General features: G+C 41.8%; 1 long non-coding RNA gene across 1 annotated transcript in view; it reads left to right on the top strand.

Moving 5' to 3' along the window:
• The window catches only part of LOC148149403 (uncharacterized), a 191642-nt gene extending 180818 nt beyond the window's left edge, over positions 1-10824 (top strand). Inside the window, exon 3 of the long non-coding RNA XR_015757761.1 lies at positions 10777-10824. This is a non-coding gene — a long non-coding RNA (uncharacterized LOC148149403). The remainder of the gene's footprint in view (positions 1-10776) is intronic.
• Positions 10825-23225: the final 12401 nt, after the last annotated feature.

Below are 23225 nucleotides of genomic sequence, written 5' to 3'. Positions count from 1 at the left end.
AGGTTGCAAATAGCTGGAGGACTAGCATAGAAGGAAGGAGGCCATGGTTAGACACCTAAGAGAATGCTGGCACAAAAATTACTAGATTTTGTTTATGACTATTGTAGATGTTATCTTTTTTGAAAGAGAATTTAATGCACTTATATTAATAGTCATAATGGAATGGTTATATCTATTTTCTATTTGCTTGTTCATTGAGGGAATTAGGATTTACATGGCCATCTAGAACCAATAGTATTAAATGTAATATGATATGATTTTATAAGATTTCTATTGGACAGAACCATTTGTCACTTATTTAAATGTAGACGTGGAAGGGTTCTAGCAATAGTGACAAGCAACGTTTAAAAGCTTAAATTATTTTACTAATGTTATGCCTCTTTCAGCCATCGCGCAGGAATCCTTAAAGTAAGGATTGTCCTGATGCTTACCTCTGTGTTGTTCTGTCTTCAAAGCAGCTAATGCCAATGTCCAAGAACGTCCTTTTCCAGTTTACTTTGGTTAGCAATGCTGTGCAAGCACAGGACGCTAAAACAATGCCGGACAGAAGTTTGGAACATATTGCAGTGCAAGGCAGTGAAAGTGCAACTTTAAGAGACAACGATCTGTTAATGAGTACTCTGTTAGAGACATGCATCTTCTTGCAGAAATCATCAGCTGTCCTCTCCCTCTCCTTTAAAACCATTCTTAAAAATGCCTGTTTTGGTTATGTTTTCTAAAATCTTGTTCTATATCAAAGCGGCCATGTCCTTTCCATTATACATATATATATTAAAAAAAATTATATTAGATGTGCTGTATGAATTTACTTTGTTGTTGCTTTCCCTTTCTATTCTGAATTCCTTTAATTGTTTAATTCCCACACTCCAGTGCTAAGTCGCACAGAGTGGCTAGTTTTATATTTGTTTTAAATCAACCAGTTTGGACACATTATGACACACCTCAGGGGCAGGTAAACCATACATTTCTGACTTTGTGTGACTCAGTACCAAATCCAGTTGTGATGAATGTATTTCTAATCGCATATATTTAACTTCTCTTAACACGTCGTTGAAACTACTGACAAGAAAAATTGCATTCAAAACAACTTAAAAGGAAAAGTTCATGCGTTGTAGATTGTGGATTACTGTTTAATCTATATTGGCCAGATAATTAGTTTCTGATTGAAAGGAGTAAGGTTTCAAAATGCTAACCCAGATGTTTTAGATTCATAGCTTCAATAATGAGATAATAGACCTGAGGTCAAATAACTGTCAGCCTCTTTTTGTATCCATCACCTTTTTCATCTACATTTTTAGTGAATGGCAATGTGGTTCCTATCAGGGCTGGCCTTAAAAGTGGAATTTCTGGCCTTCCATTAATTCGATCACACTCTTTCCTAAGTGGTAATCTCACTGGGGAGGGGAAAACGCAACCACTTATGAAATCTGTTTATATGTTGGAACAGGGCCCTGATGGATCCAGCTGAATAAATAAGATGTGTATATGCAGTCCTTTCACTCAGGGTACAGTATAAGGTGATTTTGCAACCAAAACAAAATGACAGGCAGTGCTGCCTGGCCTTAACTTTTCACTGAATTCCATTGTGCAATGAAAAAAAAGTGGCCTCTTGCCAGTTCATTGAACGAGAGTTTAATTTAATCAGCATTAAGATTCTAGTACTAGTTCCCAAATGATCTTTATCTACAGAGTTCAACCTCTGCTGGCCCTCACACAACTGGTAGTAGGTGATAGGTGGAAAGGTGGGTGGAGAAAGAACCTTTAAGAGTCTCACATCTCAAATCCTCAAAAATGAGATAACTCTTCGAGCTTTTTAAATAACCATTCCCCACACCACCCTTCCTCCCAAAAAAATTGGCTTACAACAAAGGAAATTGGTGAAGATTTCTTTTTAAGAATAGCTCTTCTGCCTTTATGAGAAAGTAAATGTGCTCATTTGGCATAAATGTTTCAGTCATAGAGGTAGCAGCAGGTTATTTTCTCTCCATTATATCTGGTTTCTCTGCAAAATACTTTCGTTCTGCTCCTTTGTGTTTTTACGCCCGAAAGCTTGTGTAATATGCTTTTAAGCACCTGTCAATTTGAGAGATGGCTAATGTGCTAATTGACCAGAACCAAAGAATTTAAGCTGTAAACAAATGAGAACAGTATTTATAATAAATCAGTTTTATAGTCCTCTGATGATATCAGCTTAATTTATGTCAGGAGAACTCACAAACTTCTATCACAGCTGAACATTTATGTTTCTTTAGCTGGGGAAAAGCTTGCTCAAGTCCCAGAGCATGACATTAACAATGTAATGACCAGAGCTATCTAAATATGTTAACCATTAAGTTATCAGCAAAAAACAAATACATTAGAAGCCTGAAAAATACAGAGACATTTTAAGATTAATGAAGTATGTCTTTTCCCCCAGTTGGATATGTCTCTTTTTGAGCAACAAAGTAAAGACTTCAAATTAGCTGTGAAAACCTGTGAGCACACTATAGCTGACAATGGTAAGCAAGCAGTCTATTGATTATTCAGCCATTATACTGCACCATGGATGGGATGCCTTTGATTTAAGTTGCTACTCCCACAATACCTCAACTTTGCACGGGCTTGGCAGTTTCTGATTTTGACCATGATTCTTCAGGTACAGCACTGACTGAAGGGAGAACAGAGAAGACAAAAGTAATATAATTGTCCTTCATCATCGCTAAAGTAGTTCCAGCAAGCTTTACTGAAATTAAAATGCCAAGACTAGTGAAATAAACAAGATAATTTCAGTTGTTGACTACTCCCAGATACGGAAGTGAAAGTCAAGGAGCAAAATGCAAATGATTTAATTTTGTAAATATTTCCAGGGAAAAGAATTTTATAAGAACACCAACTAATCTTAGAGTTTATTTTTGTTTATAATTGTTTTTAAACCCAGTGAGGACAAGAAGTACTTAAAATGGCCTCATTTTAGTGGTCAAAGTGTTCTTTCTGTACCTCTTGGGATTGGAGCTTTGAATTAGTCCAGTTCCAAAATTCTCCATTATGTTTAGCAATGCACATTGTTTGGATAGCTCTTAGTCAGCCTTCCAGTAAAATATCAACAAATTTATTCTGTCTGCTTGCCCAAACAAATTAGCACCTGCTATCTGATCGATGGCCTTGCCTTGGTATCCGAAGCAGTTATAGTCTACACAGACAATGCACCCTTTATCTACAGTGCGATGGCAGGTGAAACAGCATGTAAAATAAAAGAATTTAAAAATGTAAAATTGGACTTGATAGGACAAATTAATGGAATTTTATCAAAATCAATAAAAGAGACACATGGACACATCCTAATGTTTTTAGGCAAAGTTGTAAAACTTTTTCCTGAATTTTACACTGTCTCTATTCACAAATGTAGGTGAATAAGTCACACTCTTCATTACAATCGAATTGAAAGTAATCACATGAGTTACACTAACATCAGGCTGACAAGTGCATTAATGTTTACAAACAGCCTATTGACCCTTGACTGAAAATTAACTTTTTCTCTATCCATCTTTTCCTGTTTGCCCTTTGATCTCCTCTCCTTAATGGAGTAAATTAAACCCATATATAACTTCATATGCAGTGTCTTTCTTGTATCTCAGTTCAGTAACTATTCTTCATTGGTGAGTGTTGGCAACCCATTTGAATGTATTGATCAACAGCCTGACCTCATCTATCATTCACGTGTGCATTTTCAGAGGGGGATAGCAATCAGGAGCAGGAATTCTGGCTGTATTCCCAATCTCTGAGGACCACTGAGACCAGCTGAGATCTGAAAGTTACGTTGCTGTAGATTTTTAGATTGTGCCAATCCAGTTCATTTAACGGCTTTAGGTTCATTCATTTTCACACTTATAATCAGTTTAAGGATTACTGGCGCTGTTCAAGCTAAGAAGTAGACACTGGTCAATTTGTAGATGGTGATCTATGTTCACCTGCCTTGTTTAAGAGATTGGGGTTAGTTGTTAGCAATGAATTGAACAGAGCCAAAGCAAGATTAAAATTGAAACGCTCATGACTGACCATCAACCTTCTCTGATTCTGTGTGGCCTCAGTTTAAGATCCCACTGGAAATAGAACAGGAGTTTAATTAAATATTGAAATATGAGGTCCATGACACAGTTATGATCCCAAGATGATTCTCATGTTAATTGGCACTCTTCAACCTAGCTTGCATATCATGGGCTACACAAGTTGTGAAACTGTTATGTCCATTATTATTTAAAGGGCTCACTAAAAGCAACTTCTTGTTTCCATCTTAAAAGTATCCAGCATTGAGGCTGCTTTGTTGGTTGATTTATTTTCAATAAAATGACGACAGTGTCACTAGCAACTCTGCTGGATGGTAACAGGGTAAAAACAATGACTGCAGATGCTGGAAACCAGATTCTAGATTAGAGTGGTGCTGGAAAAGCACAGCAGTTCAGGCAGCATCCGAGGAGCAGGAAAATCGACGTTTCGGGCAAAAGCCCTTCATCAGGAATAGAGGCAGGGTGCCTGCAGGATGGAGAGATAAATGATAGGAGGGTTTGGGGTGAGGAGAAAGTAGCATAGAGTACAATAGATGAATGGAGGTGGGGATGAAGGTGATAGGTCAGGGAGGAGGGTGGGGGAAGGCAGCAAAGAGTACAATGGGTAGATGTGGTTTAGATGAAGGTGACAGGTTGGGGGCGGGGGGAGGGTGGAGTGGATAGGTGGAAAGGAAGATAGGCAGGTAGGACAGGTCATGAGGATAGTGCTGAGCTGGAAGGTTGGAGCTGGAGTGAGGTGGGGGGAGGGGAAATGAGAAACTGGTGAAGTCCACATTGATGCCCTGGGGTTGAAGTGTTCCGAGGTGGAAGATAAGGCGTTCTTCCTCCAGGCGTCGGGTGGTGAGGGAGCGGCGGTGAAGGAGGCCCAGGACCTCCATGTCCTCGGCTGAGTGGGAGGGGGAATTGAAATGTTGGGCCACGGGGTGGTGTGTTGATTGGGCGGGTGTCCCGGAGATGTTCTCTAAAGCACTCTGCTAAGAGGTGTCCGGTCTCCCCAATGTAGAGGAGACCACATCAGGAGCAATGAATACAATAAATGATATTAGTGGATGTGCAGGTAAAACTTTGATGGATGTAGAAGGCTCCTTTAGGGCCTTGGATGGAGGTGAGGGAGGAGGTGTGGGCGCAGGTTTTGCAATTCCTGCAGTGGCATGGGAAGGTGCCAGGATGGGAGGGTGGGTTGTTGGGGGGCGTGGATCTGACCAGGTAGTCACGGAGGGAACGGTCTTTGTGGAAAGCGGAAAGGGGTGGGGAGGGAAATATATCCCTGGTGGTGGGGTCTGTTTGGAGGTGGCGGAAATGTCCTCAGATGATTTGGTTTATGCGAAGGTTGGTAAGGTGGAAGGTGAGCATCATGGGGGTTCTGTCCTTGTTACGTTTGGAGGGGTGGAGTCTGAGGGCGGAGGTGCGGGATGTGGACGAAATGTGTTGGAGGGCATCTTTAACCACGTGAGAAGGGAAATTGTGGTCTCTAAAGAAGGAGGCCATCTTGTATGTTCTGTGGTGGAACTAGTCCTCCTGGGAGCAGATACGGTGGAGGCGGAGGAATTGGGAATACGGGATGGCATTTTTGCAGGACATAGGGTGGGAAGAGGTGTAATCCAGGTAGCTGTGGGAGTCAGTGGGTTTGTAAAAAATGTCGGTGTCAAGTCGGTCATCATTAATGGAGATGGAGAGGTCCAGGAAGGGGAAGGAGGTGTCAGAGATGGTCCAGGTAAATTTAAGGTAAGGGTGGAATGTGTTGGTGAAGTTGATGAATTGCTCAACCTCCTTGCGGGAGCCCGAGGTGGTGCCAATACAGTCATCAATGTAGCGGAGGAAGAGGTGGGGAGTGGTGCCCGTGTAATTACGGAAGATCAACTGTTCTATGTAGCCAACAAATAGACAGGCATAGCTGGGGCCCATACGTGTGCCCATGGCTACCCCTTTGGTCTGGAGGAAGTGGGAGGATTCAAAGGAGAAATTGTTGAGGGTGAGGACCAGTTCGGCCAAACAAATGAGAGTGTCGGCAGAAGGGTAACGTTGGGGACATTGGGAGAGGAAGAAATGGAGGGCTTGGAGACCCTGGTCATGGCAGATGGAGGTGTAGAGGGATTGGATATCCATGGTGAAAATGAGGCATTGGGGGCCGGGGAAACAGAAGTCTTGGAAGAGGTGGAGGGCATGGGTGGTGTCTTGAACGTATGTGGGGAGTTCCTAGACTGGGGGATAGGACAGTGTTGAGGTAGGTAGAGATGAGTTTGGTGGGGCAGGAGTATGCTGAGACAATGGGTCGGCCAGGGTGGTCAGGCTTGTGGATCTTGGGAAGGAGGTGGAACTGGGCAGTGCGGGGTTCCCGGACTATGAGGTTGGAAGCTGTGGGTGGGAGATCTCCTGAGGTGATGAGGTTATGTATGGTCTGGGAGATGACGGTTTGGTGATGGTGGGTGGAGTCATGGTCAAGGGGGTGGTAGGAGGAGGTGTCTTTGAGTTGGTGTCTGGCTTCAGTGGTGACGAGGTAAGTGCGCCAGACTACCACTGCACCCCTTTTATCTGCTGGCTTAATGGTGAGGTCAGGATTGGAGCAGAGGGAGTGGAGGGCAGTGCATTGTGAGGGTGAGAGGTTGGAGTGGGGGAGGGGCGTAGACAGATTGAGGCAGTTGATGTCCCAGCGGCAGTTGGAAATGAAGAGGTCGAGGGCAGGTAATAGGCCAGCGCGGGGTGTCCAGGTGGATGCAGTGTGTTGGAGGTGGGTGAAGGAGTCCTCAGAAGGTGGGCGGGAGTCCTGATTGTGAAAGTAAGCTCGGAGGTGGAGGCACCGGAAGAAGTGTTCGACAACACGGTGTGTATTAAATTCATTGATACGTGGGCGGAGGGGGATGAAGGTGAGGCCTTTGCTGTGGACTGATTGTTCGTCCTCAGTGAGGGGAAGGTCTGAGGGATGGTGAACACTCGGCAGGGCTGGGAGCTGGGAGCTGGTGTGGGTGTGGAGCTGGGAGTAGGGGCGGAGCCTATAACTGGAGTGGGTGTGGTGTTGGGGGGGAATGGGGGGGCGTCATGAGCAGGGGTGGTGTTCCCCTCAGGGTTCTGGGGGGCAGGATGGTGACAGTGGGATCTGCGGGGGGGCGTGTCAGCAGAATGCAGGTGAGTGGCGTTGGTGGGGGCGGAAGTGGTGGCGACCACAGCAGTGGGGGAGGGGGGTGGTGGAAATTACTGAGTGTGTGATATCAGCGATGATGTAAGGGGTGGAAGTGATGTCACATGTGGTGCATGAGGAATTGTGAGGGGCGGAAGTGGCTGTGGAAGCGGCCATGATGTGGGTGGGAGAGATGTCATCGATCACTGTGGGGATGAGAGCTGCACGAGCTGCATGGCTAATGGTAACTGACCTGACAATCCCACTACAGCTTCCCTGAATTTCCATTGATGAGCTCCCACTTGCTGGTCAGAATCCCTCAGAATCACAATGTGGATATTCAATAAGAACTGCCCAAAGGAAATCGTTCAGATTTGAGGAAAATTGGAGGTGTGCACAAAACCACTCCAAAGAGAAGGATCCCAACATGTAGATCAAAGCTGTCAGTTGTTGTATATATATATTAAACATTGAGAGTAAAGTTTCTTTTTTTCATTGCAGAATTAAAATAGTGGGTTGGCATTAGAGAGGATAGGAACATGGGAATTAGGAGCAGGAGTAGGCAATGCTGCCCTCCGAGCCCACTCCGCCATTTAACATGATCATGGCTCTTCTTATCCTGGTCCCAACTTCACTTTCCTGCCTGCTCCCCATAGCCCTTTCTTTATCCCATGTTTCATCAGAAATGTATCTGTTTTGAACATATCTATTGGATAGCATAATGAAAACTGCTGGATTATTGTAAAAATTCAACTAGTGCATTGATATTTTTCAAGGAGTGAATCCAGACTCCTTTACTGAGGACTCCAGTCCCACGCAACATGGTTGGTCACAATGCCTTCAGGGAATTCAGTGTTGCGTGGAATTTTTTACACTGAGCCTTTTGCACTTGATCACAGCACTCCACTTACTCAGGCTATCTCAGACACCAAAAAATATTCTGAAGTTAAGATGAATGCAAACTGGGTGGTAAATCATTTAATTTTAACTCCACTCTTGTCCTGTTCCCAATAGGTGGGAAGAAGCTAAAACTATTTTTAAAATTGTAGTTAAGAGCAAATCAAATTCAGTTTGAATTGCATTTTCTTCCTAATGTTATTGATAGAGATTTTGTTGATTTTAGCAAACCATTTTGATGTGATTTTTCTCACTGTTGTGACAATAGCTGAGGTCAGCATGACTCTACAAGCTGAACCTCACAGGTTACAGTATAAGAATGTGAAGCCACATGAAAGATTAAGGGCAGAAGTTAACTAGAAAAGCTTGAATGTGAATCAGGCGGAGATACGGCATTCACAATGCTGCACAGTGTTTGTTGAGTTTATGCAGTAAAGGAATAACAGTCTCAAGTATTAATCCAAATCAATAAAGTCTCCACACCTAGTTTGGAACTGATATTGGCCAATACCTATACTTTTACATTTGTGATAAGGTGATTCAAACAAGTTGGGCTTTCCCTTGTTCGCCACATCTGTACCTAAACTTTGAGCTCAAAGTATTTTTCCATCCAGTTGAGCAACCAGAGATGGAACAGATACTTTTGATACAGGGGTCATTGTTTAAAAATTAGGGCTCGCCCACGGGAGACAGAAATACCAAGAATTGTTTTCTCTCAGATCTTTGAGTCTTTGGAACATCCTTTGTCAAAAAGCAGTAAAGTCAGGGTCGTTGACTTTTATGAGGCTTAGGTCGGTAGATTTTTCAAAAGCAAAGGAGTATAAGATGATCAAGGTAGTCAGAAACTTGGAGTTGAAGTTATGACATGGTGGCTCAGTGTTTAGCACTGCTGCCTCACAGTGCCAGGGATCTGGGTTCGATTCTAGCCTCTGTGGGTGACTGACTGTGTGGGGTTTGCACATTCTCCCCTTATCTCCATGGGTTTCCTCCCACAATCCAAAGATGTGCAGGTTAGGTGAATTAGCCATGTTACATTGCCCATAGTGTTCAGGGATGTGTAGGTTAGGTGCATTAGTCAGGGGTATATGTAGAGTAATAGGATAGGGGAATGGGTCTGGGTGGGTTACTCTTTGGAGGGTTGGTGTGGTCATGTTGGGCCAAAGGGCCTGTTTCCACACTGTAGGGAATCTCTTCTAAAATCATTTCAGACATGGTCTAATTGAAGGCTCAAAAAGCCGAATGCCCTATTCCTGCTCCTAATTTGTTTGTAATACCACAATATTACCTTGCTTGAACCCTTTTATAGCTAATGGCATTTAATTATGTGTTGGTCTTTTCAAAGTGTGGGCCATGGACTTCTCTTGAATTGGTCCACACTCACAGGTAAATTACGACAGTGGTTTTCCAACACTTACTACAGGATGACCGATCAGGAGACTCTGGATTCTAATCGCCTGCCATCAAGTGTAGCAGAAGGTTTTATAGGATATGAATCAACCTCTTTTACCGTGCTTTGAATGCACCCTCTGAGGCCAAAATGGGATCAGATCCTAGAGCCTCTGGCTCAGATGTAAGGATGTTATCCACTGTGCCACACAACTTCCTCTATTTAATTAGGCCCTCATATAAATATAACTGTGATGGCTTAATCAAAAAAATGATCTCACATGACATCAAAGTGGATAAATAGTGTTATGACTGTGACGGGAGGGTGTATGCTGATAATCAATCTGCACTACTGTCAGTCTCACCATTAGTATAAATCTATCAAATTGGCCAATTGCTTCTGTTTTGTACTATAATCCAAAACAAAATAAAATTACCAGGCTTCTTCAATGAACTCAAAATAATGCATTTATTATGAACAAAACGTCTTCATAAAGCAAGTGGTAAACTCAGGTTGACCTCTAAACTATAATCCAGAATTAAAATTATATCCACTTAATCCCACACACAGATGCACACACACAATACAAAATGACAAGTCACTGGAGAATTGATTGCATTTTTGAAAATGGCAAAAATGGAAAAAACAATCCCTTTTGGCCAAAGGTTTGGAAACAAAGGATTGAATGTGATGATTTCTCATGTCCACTTTTTCCTGTCAGTGAAGCCAGCTGTTGTTAATGGTGAATGTTTAGCTCTGATTCCAAACAACTTGGATTCCAGTCTGGCCCTTCAGGTATCACCAGGTAGTCAGAAATACTGATATTTGGAAACTCTGCCAGGTTCCCAGTGGTTCTGACTGAGAACAGGATTTCAGGAGATTTTGCCACTTCAGCTGTATCTTCTTTATGCAGATTCTTGAGTCTGTAGAACTCCAAGTGCAGAGAGGGTTGCTAAGCAACAATCATCACAGGGACTCTAGTCTTCATAAGGTGATTTTTTTCAGTAATTAAGACAATAAACCCATCACTTATCTTCTCAAAAATGTTGCTTAACTGTTTCTCCAAAGTCACTTGATTTTGAGTGAAAAGCACATAATCCACGCACACATTAAATTGCTGGCTTCATTTTTAAGGAATCACATGGTGAACTCATTTTGTATCCACAAAATGTTCAGAAAGTTATATAAAAAAAAACTTCCAGGCTGGATCCTACTTGTTTTTACTAAATCCAAACTGTGTTGAGTTCTTTGGAAGGATTTCCACTGCAAGACATAGCATGTTTTCTTGTTATATCTTACTAAACTTGTTGTATCATCTGTCTATCTGCCTACAGTGTCTGTCACCTCTGATTCAGGCCCCAGGACAACTCATCACCAGCAGGTGTCTACTGAAAGATAGACATCCCTAGTGCCTGCACCAACTTTAAAAGGATGCCATATACCTGGACAAGAACTGGCATTCCCAAGCTGCCCGCAAGTTGACAGACAGAATCTGAATATGTTGGAAAAAGGGGACGATGGCTCAATGATTCCCCAATAGATCCTGGTCAAGGATGTGGTTTCGGTAAAGGACACCATTCCACCAGACTCTGGCAGACTGTTCTGAGTACATTACAGTGCAGAGGAATGGCCAGCATTACCCTAAGAAGGTCAATTACTTTCCCTACTCCATTGGTGTAAATTCTCTCTGCTACCTTACACTCATTCTTTTGCACCCACCTCCCACCAAGGCTCATGCTCTGACTCCCTCACTATTGTCTTCAATATCCACCTTTACTCACTCCCACTACCTACAACCACTCTCTTTGCTAACTCTGCATAGCCTCTGTGCTGCCTACTCATTACCTCAGGACACCCCACCAGTTTTCACCAACTTGCACCAGCACGAACATTCACTTTCACCTCTCTCAATCCCTCTCTTTTTTTCATGAATGTAACAGAGAGAGCCCACATGTGTGGAAGGGATTCGGATATTAAGCTCCTCACTCCACATCATGAGAGAAGTACCATTCTTCATTCTGCTCACAGTAATCCTGCTGTCAATCTCAATCCTGGCACACCATTTTTGATCAATAGCCATGATGCCTCCTCTATCTTGTGACTTGCAGGTATCACCAGCATCCCCACCGCTTCTCTGAAGAAATGGCTGGATCCCCTGAGAAACCACCTCCTCACCTCTCAGGCCAAAAGGTTTGAGAGAAAGCAGCATCAAGGCTGCCTTCTGCCTCCCCCCATCAGCACAATAGGAACAGAAATAGTGGGACACCACAAGCCCCTCACTGCAACAGCTCTGCAGTTGGCCAAGGAAGACATAGCCCATGCTGCTGGCACTCTGACGACTGTTAGAGATCAGGCCCTTGCTCAGGCCCAGGCAGGAGAGGACTCTAGATGGTATCGGCACCAGGGACTCCATCCACATGCACAGGGAAGGGACAGGAGTAGCAGACTGGGATGTGAGACACATTAGCCCTCATTGCTCCTGCTCATTGGATGCTGCCTGACCTGCTGTGCTTTTCCAGTGCCACACATTTTGTCTCTGACTGTCCAGCATCTGCAGTCCTCACTTTCTCCTCATTGCCCTGAACCTGTAGCAGTGCAGTGAAACACGTGATCAGCTGCCTGCCTTTGTGAAGCCAAATTCAGCTGGAGGCTCAGACCTTACACTCCAACAGCCCAGCCAATGGTGTCTCAGGACTGAAGGTATGGCAACAGCCAGGCAGGGAACCTGGTACAGCTAGCTGCTCTTTCCTCACAAGGAGACAAAGCTTTTCAATGGGACATATATACACAGCTCCCTGCAGACTTCTCTACTCACGACAATGCTGAGGTGGCTGGACCCTTCAACACTCGGAAGTTGAAGCTTAAGGGTAGGCATGGCCTGCCTAGACAAAAAGTGGGGACTGCAGACGCTGGAAACCAAAGTCTAGATTAGAGCGGTGCTGTAAAAGCACAGCAGGTCAGGCAGCATCCGAGGAGCAGGAAAATGGACGTTTCGGGCAAAAGCCCTTCGTTATTCCTGATGAAGGACTTTTGCCCGAAATGTCAATGGCCTGCCTGGATACAAGTACCTCATGGGGGTGCCACACCAATCCTCCAGGGCCAATGACTCCACTACACAGCAGGCTGTCTCCAGCTGTGGAGCCAGGGAACTCACTAAGACATTGTCCTCGGGTTGGGGGAGGGGGGGTGTTTGGGGTGGTTGGGGCAGGGGACATAACGAAGAAAATGTATTAAAAGCAGTTTGGTCACACAGGTAACAATGCTCTGTTCTGTTCTACATGTTGTTCATTACTATGCCAAGCTCTAATATTATTGAAAACAATTCGGGGAACTTTATTGCCCAATGCTAGATGATCGACTCCACATGCTTCTCCGTACATGTTTCTAAAATGCAGTGTCTTGCCTTCTAGCTTCTGCCTAGCTCTCCATACATATGTCTCTCCTCTTTTTAACTCCACCCATTTACACCCAGTGAGGAACAGCTCCATGACATGGGAAGTTTGATTCAGGATCCTAAAAACCTTAAACAATATGCTCCCCAAGAATTTTACACCCACACCCTGTCACAAACCATGGTTAATATTTATAGGTACTCAAATGAGTTATCTAGATTACCTTTTGTAACAGCATTTACTGAACATTTTTTCCTTACATCTCCCACCCAAGTGTCTGACTTGATTCATCAGTGCCAGTAGGAGGTCAGGACAATCTGTGACAAAGTATAGAAATGCTTGAGGTAAACTGGGGATCCTTCTCTTCCCTGTTGGCTTCCATTCGATCAGCAGTGCTTGGTGAGAGGTCTTGCATTGATGCAACTGCAGGAACTTAAGCTTGTTGGGTTATTCCTTCTTTTACGCCATTAGCATTTGAATTGAGTGCGAAACTATGCCTCCGCAGAGTGATGTTGCTTTTCAGTGATTAAAGGTCTCAGTTGCTGAATAAAACTCTAACTTCCTACTCAAACCAATGCTGTAAGAAAATTTGGAAACAATATGGACATAAGGAGCTTATAAAAGGACATAGAAAGGTTAAGTGAGTGAAAGCATCTGACAAATGGAGTACAATGTGGGAAACTGTGAAACTGTATATTTTTGCAGAAAGAATAAAAAAGCAGATTATCTAAATGGAGAGAGGTTGCAGAGTCTTAGTGCATGAATTTCAGAAGGTTAGAATGGAGGTACAGCAAGTGGTCAGGAAAACTAATAGAATGTTATGTTTAACTGAGAGGGGAACTGAGTGCAAGAGTATCCAAGTTATGCTTCAGTTATACAGGGCATTGGTGAGAGTGGAATACTGTTACTGGTTATGATACTTAGGGAAGGATGCTCATGTATTGGAAGCAGTTCCAGAAGATTTACTAGATTGGCTAGAAAATATCTTACTAAACCACTAGAAATGATTTGTACGTGATTACTAGAAAATATTTTAGAAATGACTGTCCATGACAAAAACAGGGTAGTTCTGCATGACCATAAGGCTTGACAACTCCCTGTGTTATTGAATAAATAATAGTGTTGCTGAACAAAGAGACCTTGGAGTTTAGGTTCATAGCTCCTTGAAAGTGGAGTCGCAGGTAGATAGGATAGTGAAGAAGGCGTTTGGCATATCTTATTTTATTGGTCAGAGCATTGAGTATAGGAGTTGAGAGGTCATGTTTCAGCTGTACAGGACATTGGTTGGGCCAGTTTTGGAATATTGTGTGCAATTCTAGTCTCCCTGCTATAGGAAGGATGCTGTGAAACTTGGAAGGATTCAGAAAAGATTTACAAGGATGTTGTCAGGGTTGGAGGGTTTGAGCTACATGGAAAAGCTGAATAGACTAGGGCTGTTTTCCCTGGAGCGGAGGTTAAGGGATGACCTTATAGAGGTTCATAAAATCATGAGGGGTATGGATATGGTAAATAGACAAGGTTTTTCCCTGGGGTGGAAGAGTCCAAAACTAGAGGGCCAGAAGTTTAAGGTGAGAGGGGAAAGAAACAAAAGGGACCTAAAGGGTAACTTTTTCACGCAGACAGTGGTGCGTGTATGGAATGAGCTGCCAGAGGAAGTGCTGGAGGCTGGTACAATTACAGCATTTAAAAGGCATCTGGATGGGTAAATGAATAGGAAGGGTTTAGAGGGATATGGGCCAAATGATGGCAAATGGGACTAGATTTATTTAAGATATCTGAGTCGGCGTGGATGAGTTGGACCGAAAGGTCTTTTTCCATGCTGTTGTCACAAAGCTGGTCCCTTTTTTTCTAAAAGCGTTCCTTTTCTCAAGGATTCTATGCCCTTGGTTTTTTTCAGAGGGTTTGTAAACACTCCCGGCACCAATTAGATTGGTTTGGTACAGAGACTAAACGGTATTAAGAGGCCCTTTTGTTTATATGTAAACAGATGAGACTTCAGGCCAAATTGGTCATGTTTTTAGAAATTACCCAGAAAATGAAAGAGGAGTGGTCAACTCTCTAGCTGAGCAGCTCAGTCCAGAACTGGTTAGGAGTTCAACAGTGAGTTGTGTAGAAACTCTCTCTCTCTCTTTCTATCCTTCTAACTTCAACCTGTAAGCATCTGTTCCTTTTTTTTACTGGTCTTTAAGGGGGTTTGCTTATTGGGGCTGTTGTGTATATTAGGGATGGCATAACTAAGTCTAGTTTGGATAGACTGAGTTCTGTAGGGGTTTGTTATTCTGTTCTTTGTGTTTCATTGTGTAATTTTGCTAATAAAGTTTTGTTTGTTTTGAAACCTGGTAGTCAACCTCACTAACTTAATCCGGGTAATTTTCACTGTACACTTACCAAAACAAATTACGAAGTTATGGTCTGGGTTGCCTGCTTAAGAATGTTTTGAGTGGTCTGGCCTAGTCCATAACAGATTGGGGGCTCTTTGTAGGATTTTAAACAGCACGTGGTAGGTGCTGGTGTCTTTATTTCGGGTGTTGGTTTGGATGGGTAGACAAAGCTTGGGTTAGAAATGGCTCTTTCAGTCATCAAAGGTTTTCTGGAAGTGGATGCGGTGACTTGGGAAATTTTGCAAAAAGTGAATAAAACCAAGCTGTAGGAATTAGCAGAGAAGGTGGAATTGGACCTGCCTGCTTCTGTGAGGAAAGGAGAGAAAATTACAGCAGTAACTCAGCATTTAAACTTGCTTGGGAAACCATCAGAATCTATAGAGATGGCAAGAATTCGATTGCAAATGAAGCAGCTTGAGTTAGAGGAAAGAGATAAGGAAAGGGCAGCAGAAATGAAACAGTTTGAGTTACAGTTAGAAGCAGAAGAGAGGGAAAAAGGGAGAGCAGAGAAAGAAAAACAGAGAGCTTTTGAACTTCAAAAACTGACACTTAAAAAGGAAAGTCAGCTTAAAAGGCTGGAGATAAAGGTTGAGGGTAGACTTAGTGTGGAAGAGAGTGAGAATGAGCAAGCCCCTGGTGGTCAGAAGCCTAATGAGAAACTGTTTAAGTATGTTCAAGCATTGCTTAAATTTGATGAGAAGGATGTGGAAGCCTTTTTCATCTCATTTGAAAGGGTGGCAAAACAAATGCAATGACCAGTGGCAATGTGGGTTTTGTTGATCCAAATGAAACTTGTAGGTAAGTTTAGTGAGGTATTCACATCACCACCATCTGGGGAGTACGAGGAGGTGAAAAAGCCATCTTCAGTTCATATGAGCTTGTACCAGAAGCTTATAGACAATGTTTCAGAAATCTAAGGAGGGACCCTGGTTAAACCTATATTGAGTTGAAAAGGATCAAACAGAATAATTTTGATAGATGGCTAAGCGCTTTAAAAATCAAGCAAATCTATGATCCCCTTACAGAGGTAATTATTTTGGAGGAATTCAAAAATTCCCTGCCTGAAATAGTGCAAACTCATGTGGAAGAGCAGAGAGTTAAAATGACAAGGTTAGCAGCTGAAGTGGCTGATGATTATGAACTGGTCCATAAAACACAGTTTGGCTTCCAGAATCCATTTCAGTCCATGAGGGATAGAAACTGGGGCAAAGAGAAATCCTCACGGGGAAAAGGAAGGTAAATCTCAGTGAAAATCATAAGGATAACTTACCACAGAGTAAAAAAGAAACCATTGAGGGAAACAAAGAAGTTGAAAAGCTCCGGTGTTTTCATTGTAATAAAGTGGGCCACACAAAATCACAATGTTAGTGGGCTAGGAGAAAGCTAGATGTAGGAAAACCAGACAAGCCTGGGAGTTTTGTTGGACTAGTAACAAAAAGCACAAAGGAAGTTAGACAACTGCCTCAGAGTGTAGAAGATGATCAGAGGTTAATTAAGGAGGAAGTGCCAAATCTGCTTTAAAAAATACACATGCAAGGGCAAAGTTTATTCACAGGTCAGGAGTAGCAGGTAAAGAGGTTACAATATTAAGGGACACAGGATCCTCTCAGTCTGTAATGCTGAAGGATGTGGAGATATGTACTCCTGAGGGACTACTGCCAGAATAGGTACTTGTAACAGGAATTCATGGTAGACAAAAAGTGCTCAATTATGTAAAGTGAGGATAGAGTGTCCAGAAAAGAGTAGAGAACTTGTGATAGGAGTACTGGACAAACTCTCAGCTCCCGGAATACAATTTGTCCTTGCAAATGAAATAGTTGATTCACCAGTAGGCGTGCTGCCCATTCTAGTTGAAAAGCCAGTGGAGACACAAACAACTGAACATATGAAGGATGTTATCCCAAAATTTTCCCTGTTTGTGTGGTCACAAGAACACAGAGGCACAAGTTGAAGCCAGAGAGATCAAAAGGCACAGATAAGGAAGCTGACATAGCTTTGTCTAAGACCTTTTTGGTCAGATAAGTGGCACAGGGCAGTAGCAAATAGGTAAACATGTAATTACCTTTAGCTTTGCTAAACTGATTGAATTACAGCAGAAAGATGAGAGCTTAAAACAGTTATATCAAAAGGCATACACAGAGGAGGAGAGTGAATGCCTTCCTGTGTATCATTACTTAACAAATGATGTCTTTATGAGGAAATGGAGACAATCACACATTCAAGCAGATGAGAAATGGACAGAGATTCATCAAATTGTTTTGTCAGTAGGTATAGAATGGAGGTGCTGCGAGTGGCTCTTGAGCCACCACTTGGAGATCATTTAGGGGTGAGAAAAACACATGCTAAAATACAAAGACATTTTTACTGGCCTGGACTACACAAGGATGTGATTGAATTTTGCCAGACGTGTCATACATGTCAGCTAATAGGAAAACTACAGGCAGTAATAACACCTGCACTTTTAATACCAATTCCAACATTTGAGGAGGCTTCCACAAGTCTTGATTGATTGCATAGGTCTCCTACCTCAAACAAAGGTGGGAATAAGTATCTATTGATAATCATGGATATGTCGACTAGATTTCCAGAGGCAATCCATTATGCAACATCACAGCTAAAAAGAATTACTTACATTTTTTACTAGAAACAGACTACCAGTGGAGATCCAGTCAGATCAAGGATCAAACTTCAAATCCAAACTATTCAAGGAGGTTATGGATAACTTGGGAATAAAACAATTCAAATCTACTGCATATCATCCAGGGTCACAGGGAGCACTAGAGAGATGGCATCAAACATTAAAGACCATGGTGAGGGCTTATGGTCAGGATTACCCAGATGATTGGGATAAAGGAGTTCCTTTGGTACTTTTGCGATCAGAGATGCACCAAATGAATTGGCCAAATTCAATCCATTTGAATTAATTTTGGGGCATGAAGTAAGACGACCATTAAAATTGATTAAGAAGAAATTAATAAGTCAGAATGCAGAGACCACACGTTTGGACTATTTGCCAAATTTTAGAGAATGATTAAGTAGAGCTGTAAAGCTGAAGAGCTGGTTAGCTGGCACTTAAAAGTATCACAGCATACAATGAAACAGGAAGTGGATAAGAAATCACAAATTCGCACTTTGGCCATTGGGGATAAGGTATTGGTGTTACTTCCTGTAACAGATGAGCTTTTAAAAGCCTGGTTTCACGGACCTTATCAAATCGAGAGGAAATTGAGTGAGGTGAACTACTTGATAAGGACTCCAGACAGGAAGAAATCTCAGAGAGTGTGTCATGTGAATATGCTCAAAAAGTATTTTGATAGGGAAGGAAAGCAAGAGGAGAAGGTGTTAATGATCGCAGCACAGAAGGAAGAACCAAGTTCAGAGGATTCTGAATTGGACATTCCTCAAATCAAATTGGAGAATGAAGAAGTTGTCAAAAATTGGGATAAATTACTGAGTCACCTTCCACAAGAAAATTGAAATGACCTGGAAGAGTTATTACTATTACGTGTGAAGATATGCAGAAGTAAACTGGGAAGTACTAACCTAATTGTGCATGATGTAGAGATAGGAGATGCTGTTCCACTTAAGCAACATCCTTATAGGCATAACCCTCCAAAGTTGGCACAGATTCAGACGGAGAAAGAAGGCATGCTCCAAGATGGCATAATCAAAGTGAGTTACAATGACTTGAACTCACCCATAGTCATGGTGCCAAAGCCAGATGGTACCCATTGGTTGTGTGTGGACCATCTCAAAGTCAGCGCCATTACAGAGATGGGTGCATATCCAATTCCACGGTTGGAGGACTGTATCGAAAAAGTGGGGCAAACAACTTACATTTCTAAGTTGGACATGCTCAGAAGCTACTAGCAGGTACCTTTGTCAGAAAGAGCAAAGGCAATTTCGGTTTTCGTAACACTGAATGGACTGTATCTGTTCTAGGTCATGCCATTTTGGTATGAAAAATGCTCCAGCCACATTTCAGAGACTGACTAATAAGGTAATTGCTGGGTTACCCAACTGTATTGTTTACATTGGTGGTTTTTAGTCACCCACAGAAGGAACATTTACAGCAGTTATCGGACTTGTTCGATTGACATCGGAAGGCAGGCTAGGTGGTAAACCTAGCTAAAAGTGAACTTGCCAAAGCACAAATCACCTTCCTGGGCCATGTTACTGGGCATGCACAAATGGCCCCATGGGATGAGAAAAAAAAAGTAATTGGGAATTTCCCACACTGTCAACAAAAAAAGTAGTACTATGGTTCCTCGGGTTGTGTGGATTTTACTGAAAATTTGCACCGAACTTTAGCAGTATGGCTGCTCCGCTCATCGAATTGTTAAAAAAAGGGCAAGAAGTTTCAGTGGACAGTGGACTGTCAAAAGGCATTTGACAGCTTAAAGCCTTAACCACTGCCTCAGTATTAGTCACTCCAGATTACACTAGCCTTTCAAGGTGGCTATCAATGCCAGTGATGTAGGTGTTGGTGCGGTGCTCCTGCAGGAGGATAATGAGGGGATAGAATGACCCATTGGGTATTTTTCCAGGAAGTGGGATGTTCATCGACAGAAATATTCAATGGTGCAGAAAGAGACTTTAAACTTGGAGTTGGCATTATAACATTTCAGTGTTGATATTACCAGCAATGCATCTGAGACAATCGTATACACTGATCACAACCCATTGATATTTTTGGAAAAATTTAAGATTAGATTCCTTACAGTATGGAAACAGGCCCTTTGGCCCAACAAGTCCACACCGACCCTCCAAAGAGTAACCCACCCAGACCCTACATTTATCCCTGACTAATGCACCTAACACTATGGGCAATTTAGCATGGCCAATTCACTTGACCTGCACATCTTTGGATTGTGGGAGGAAACCCATGCAGACATAGGGAGAATGTGCAAATGCCACACAGACAGTTGCCTGAGGCTGGAATCGAACCCAGGTCCGTGGTACTGTAAGGCAGCAGTGCTAACCACTGAGCCACCGCCCATTAAGGACAGAAATGCCAGACTGTTTAGATGGAGCTTGTTATTGCAGCCATTCAATTTGCCATTTGTACATGTGGCAGGTCGTGAAAACGTGATTGCCGATGTGTTATCGAGACTCGAATGAGATACGGAGGCATTCAGTAGCAGGTGTGTACGGCCTGAATTAGCATGTGGTTGTGCATGTTTGCACGTTTACAGTTAGTATAGTGTATATGTGTGTTTTAGACTACTAACTGGGTTTTTGAAGGGTTTTGAAAATGAAGCCATCTTTTAGTATTGATGGGGTTTATTTTATGGGGGGAGGTGTCATAAAGCTGGTTCCTATTTTCTAAAAGCTGTTCCTTTCCTCAAGGATTCTATGCCCTTGGTTTTTTTTCAGAGGGGTCTTAAATGCTCCAGGTGCTGATTAGACTGGTTTGGTACAAAGCTCAAAGGGTATTGAGAGGCCTTTTTGGTTATATGTAAACAGATGAGACTTCAGGCCAAAGTGGTCATGTTTTTAGACGTCACCCATATAATGAAATGGGAGTGGTCAGCTCTCTGGCTGAGTAGTTCAGTCCAGAACTGGTTGGGAGTTCAACAGTGAGGTGTGTGGAAACTCTCTCTCTCTCTTTCTCCCCTTCTAACCTCAACCTGTAAGCATCAGTTCCTTTTTTTTAACTGGTCTTTAAGGGGGTTTGGGACTGTTATGTATATTAGGAACAGCATAATTAAGTCTAGTTTGGATAAATTAAGTTCTGTAGGGGTTTGTTATTCTGTTCTTTGTGTTTTATTGTGTAATTTTGTGAATAAATTTTTGTCTGTTTTGAAACCTGGTAGTCACCTTGCTAACTTAATCCGGGTAATTTTCACTGTACACTTATCAAAACAAATTACAAAGTTATGGTCTGGGCTGCCTGCTTAAGAATGTTTTGAGTGGTCTGGCCTAGTCCATGACACAGTATATCTCTATGTCCATGATTCTATGAACATAATATTGATCCCTGTTACTGTGGTCCAGGTGGGTAGTAACAACATTATTTAGTACATAGACTAAGAAAGAATATGAGCAACCAGGAGTGAAACTAAAAGGCAGAACTGTAAAGCTAATGATTTCTAGATTCCTACCTAAGCAACTTGGTGTAGGGTAAATAAGGTCAGAGAGTTGAATATTTGTCTAAAAGATGGTTTCGGAGAGTGGGTCAATTCATGGGGCACTGGCACCAGTGCTGGCTGAAGAGAGAGCTGTACCATTGGGATTGTCTATATAACTGCACTGGGATCAGTGTCCTGGCAAATGGTAGAAGCAGGGCTTAGAGAGAACTTTAAAGGTCATGGGCAATTGTAATCTTAATAAATAAATTATATTGATAAATGTAACCTGGAAGATGAATTCTTACAGTGAATTCGGGCCAGTTTTTTCAGAACAATAGAGTCTAAGGTTTTCAGAGAACAAACTATTTAAACATGTTAATGAGATGGAATTAATTGATAACCTCGTAGGAAAAAATTCTCTAAGCAAGAGCGATTGTCACATAATAGAACTTCACAATTAGTTTGAGGGTGAGAAATATGGGTTTAAAACTAGTGACTTAAGCTTTAATAAAGGCCATTAAAAGGGAATGAAGTCAAAATTGGCTAAAGTTGGAAAATAGCTTAAAAGATAAAATGGCAGAGAAGCAGTGGCAGTGATCTAATAATATGATTCATAATCCTCAACAAAAATATATTCTGTTGAAAATAAAGATTGAGAAAAATGCATCATTTGTGGCTAACTGAGGGAATTAATTTTTGGATTAAATTGAAAGAGAAAAGCTTACGACACTGCTAAATTAGTGAAAACTGGGATATTTTCAGAAACAGCAATAAATGTTTAAAAATAATAGAGGGAAAAATTAAGAATATGAAAGAAAATTATTAAGAAAAATAAAAAGACATTACAAGTTTCTAAAAGTTTATGAGATTGAGACTAGGAGGTTAATTTTGGCAAACAAGTAAATGGCTGACATTTTGAAACAAACATTTTGTATTTGTTTGAAGGCATGGGAGACTTAAAATCATAATCAATAGAGCAGAAATACTATGAAAACTAATGGAATGGAATGCTGAAAGGTTCCCTGGACCTAACAGCCTGTATCCTAACCTCTTAAAAGTGGTGGTGGTAGAGATTGGTTGAACCTTAAAATCCTATAAAATTTTCTCAAATTTGGAAAGTTTCCAATGAATTAGAAAAGTGGACTTTTAACATCTATAAAAGAGGAAGACCAGAAAGCAGCAGACTAGGCCAGCAGTTACTTTTTATTTTTGGGAAAATTATAGAATTCATTCATAATAGAGGTTTTTGGGGATATAATAAGCCAGATAAATAAAGGAGAACTGGTCAGAGTAATGTATTTGAATTTCTAAAAAGCATTTGATAAAATGCCACATTATAGTTCATGCATAAGAGTTCAGGTTGTTGGATAGAGACTGGCTAACTTACAGGAAACAGTGGTTTGGGGTTAATAGATCATTTTTAACATGGAAAGCTGTAAATAGTGCAGTACCACAGGGAACAATGCTGAAGTTTCCACTAGTTATGATTCATATTAATGTAGGCACAGACTTATTTTTGCTAAATCCTCACTCTTTGTGTTATCTCCTACACCATGAGATCTTAGTTTGTGTAGTAACATTGATGCGGCACCTTGCTGAATGCCTTTTGTAAATCCATATATTCTACATCTACACACATCAGATGATCTGTGGCATTTTAGGAGCTTAAAACACTTTTGACAGCAAAGGGTGTTAAATGGTAGATTATTTATTGAAAAAAAAGATAACTGAGATATAAATGGCAGTAACTACCAATGAGTAAGATCGATTATGTTGATTACTGGATCTTGGATGATCAGAAAGCACAGTCTGTATTCATTACTAGCTCCCTTCACAAATAGTTTTCTTTTGGGATCATAAACTAATATTTTTAATTAGAATCTCACACTTTTCAAACATAAATTTAGCTGACTGAATAAGGTGAGTTAAACAGACGAAG

This window comes from Chiloscyllium plagiosum, unplaced genomic scaffold, assembly GCF_037043375.1.
Source record: "Chiloscyllium plagiosum isolate Xiang-an unplaced genomic scaffold, Cpla_swu_hap1 HiC_scaffold_8, whole genome shotgun sequence".
Taxonomy (NCBI): domain Eukaryota; kingdom Metazoa; phylum Chordata; class Chondrichthyes; order Orectolobiformes; family Hemiscylliidae; genus Chiloscyllium; species Chiloscyllium plagiosum.
Note: the sequence above shows the minus strand (reverse complement) of the source record. Positions and strands in the feature narration are given on the sequence as shown.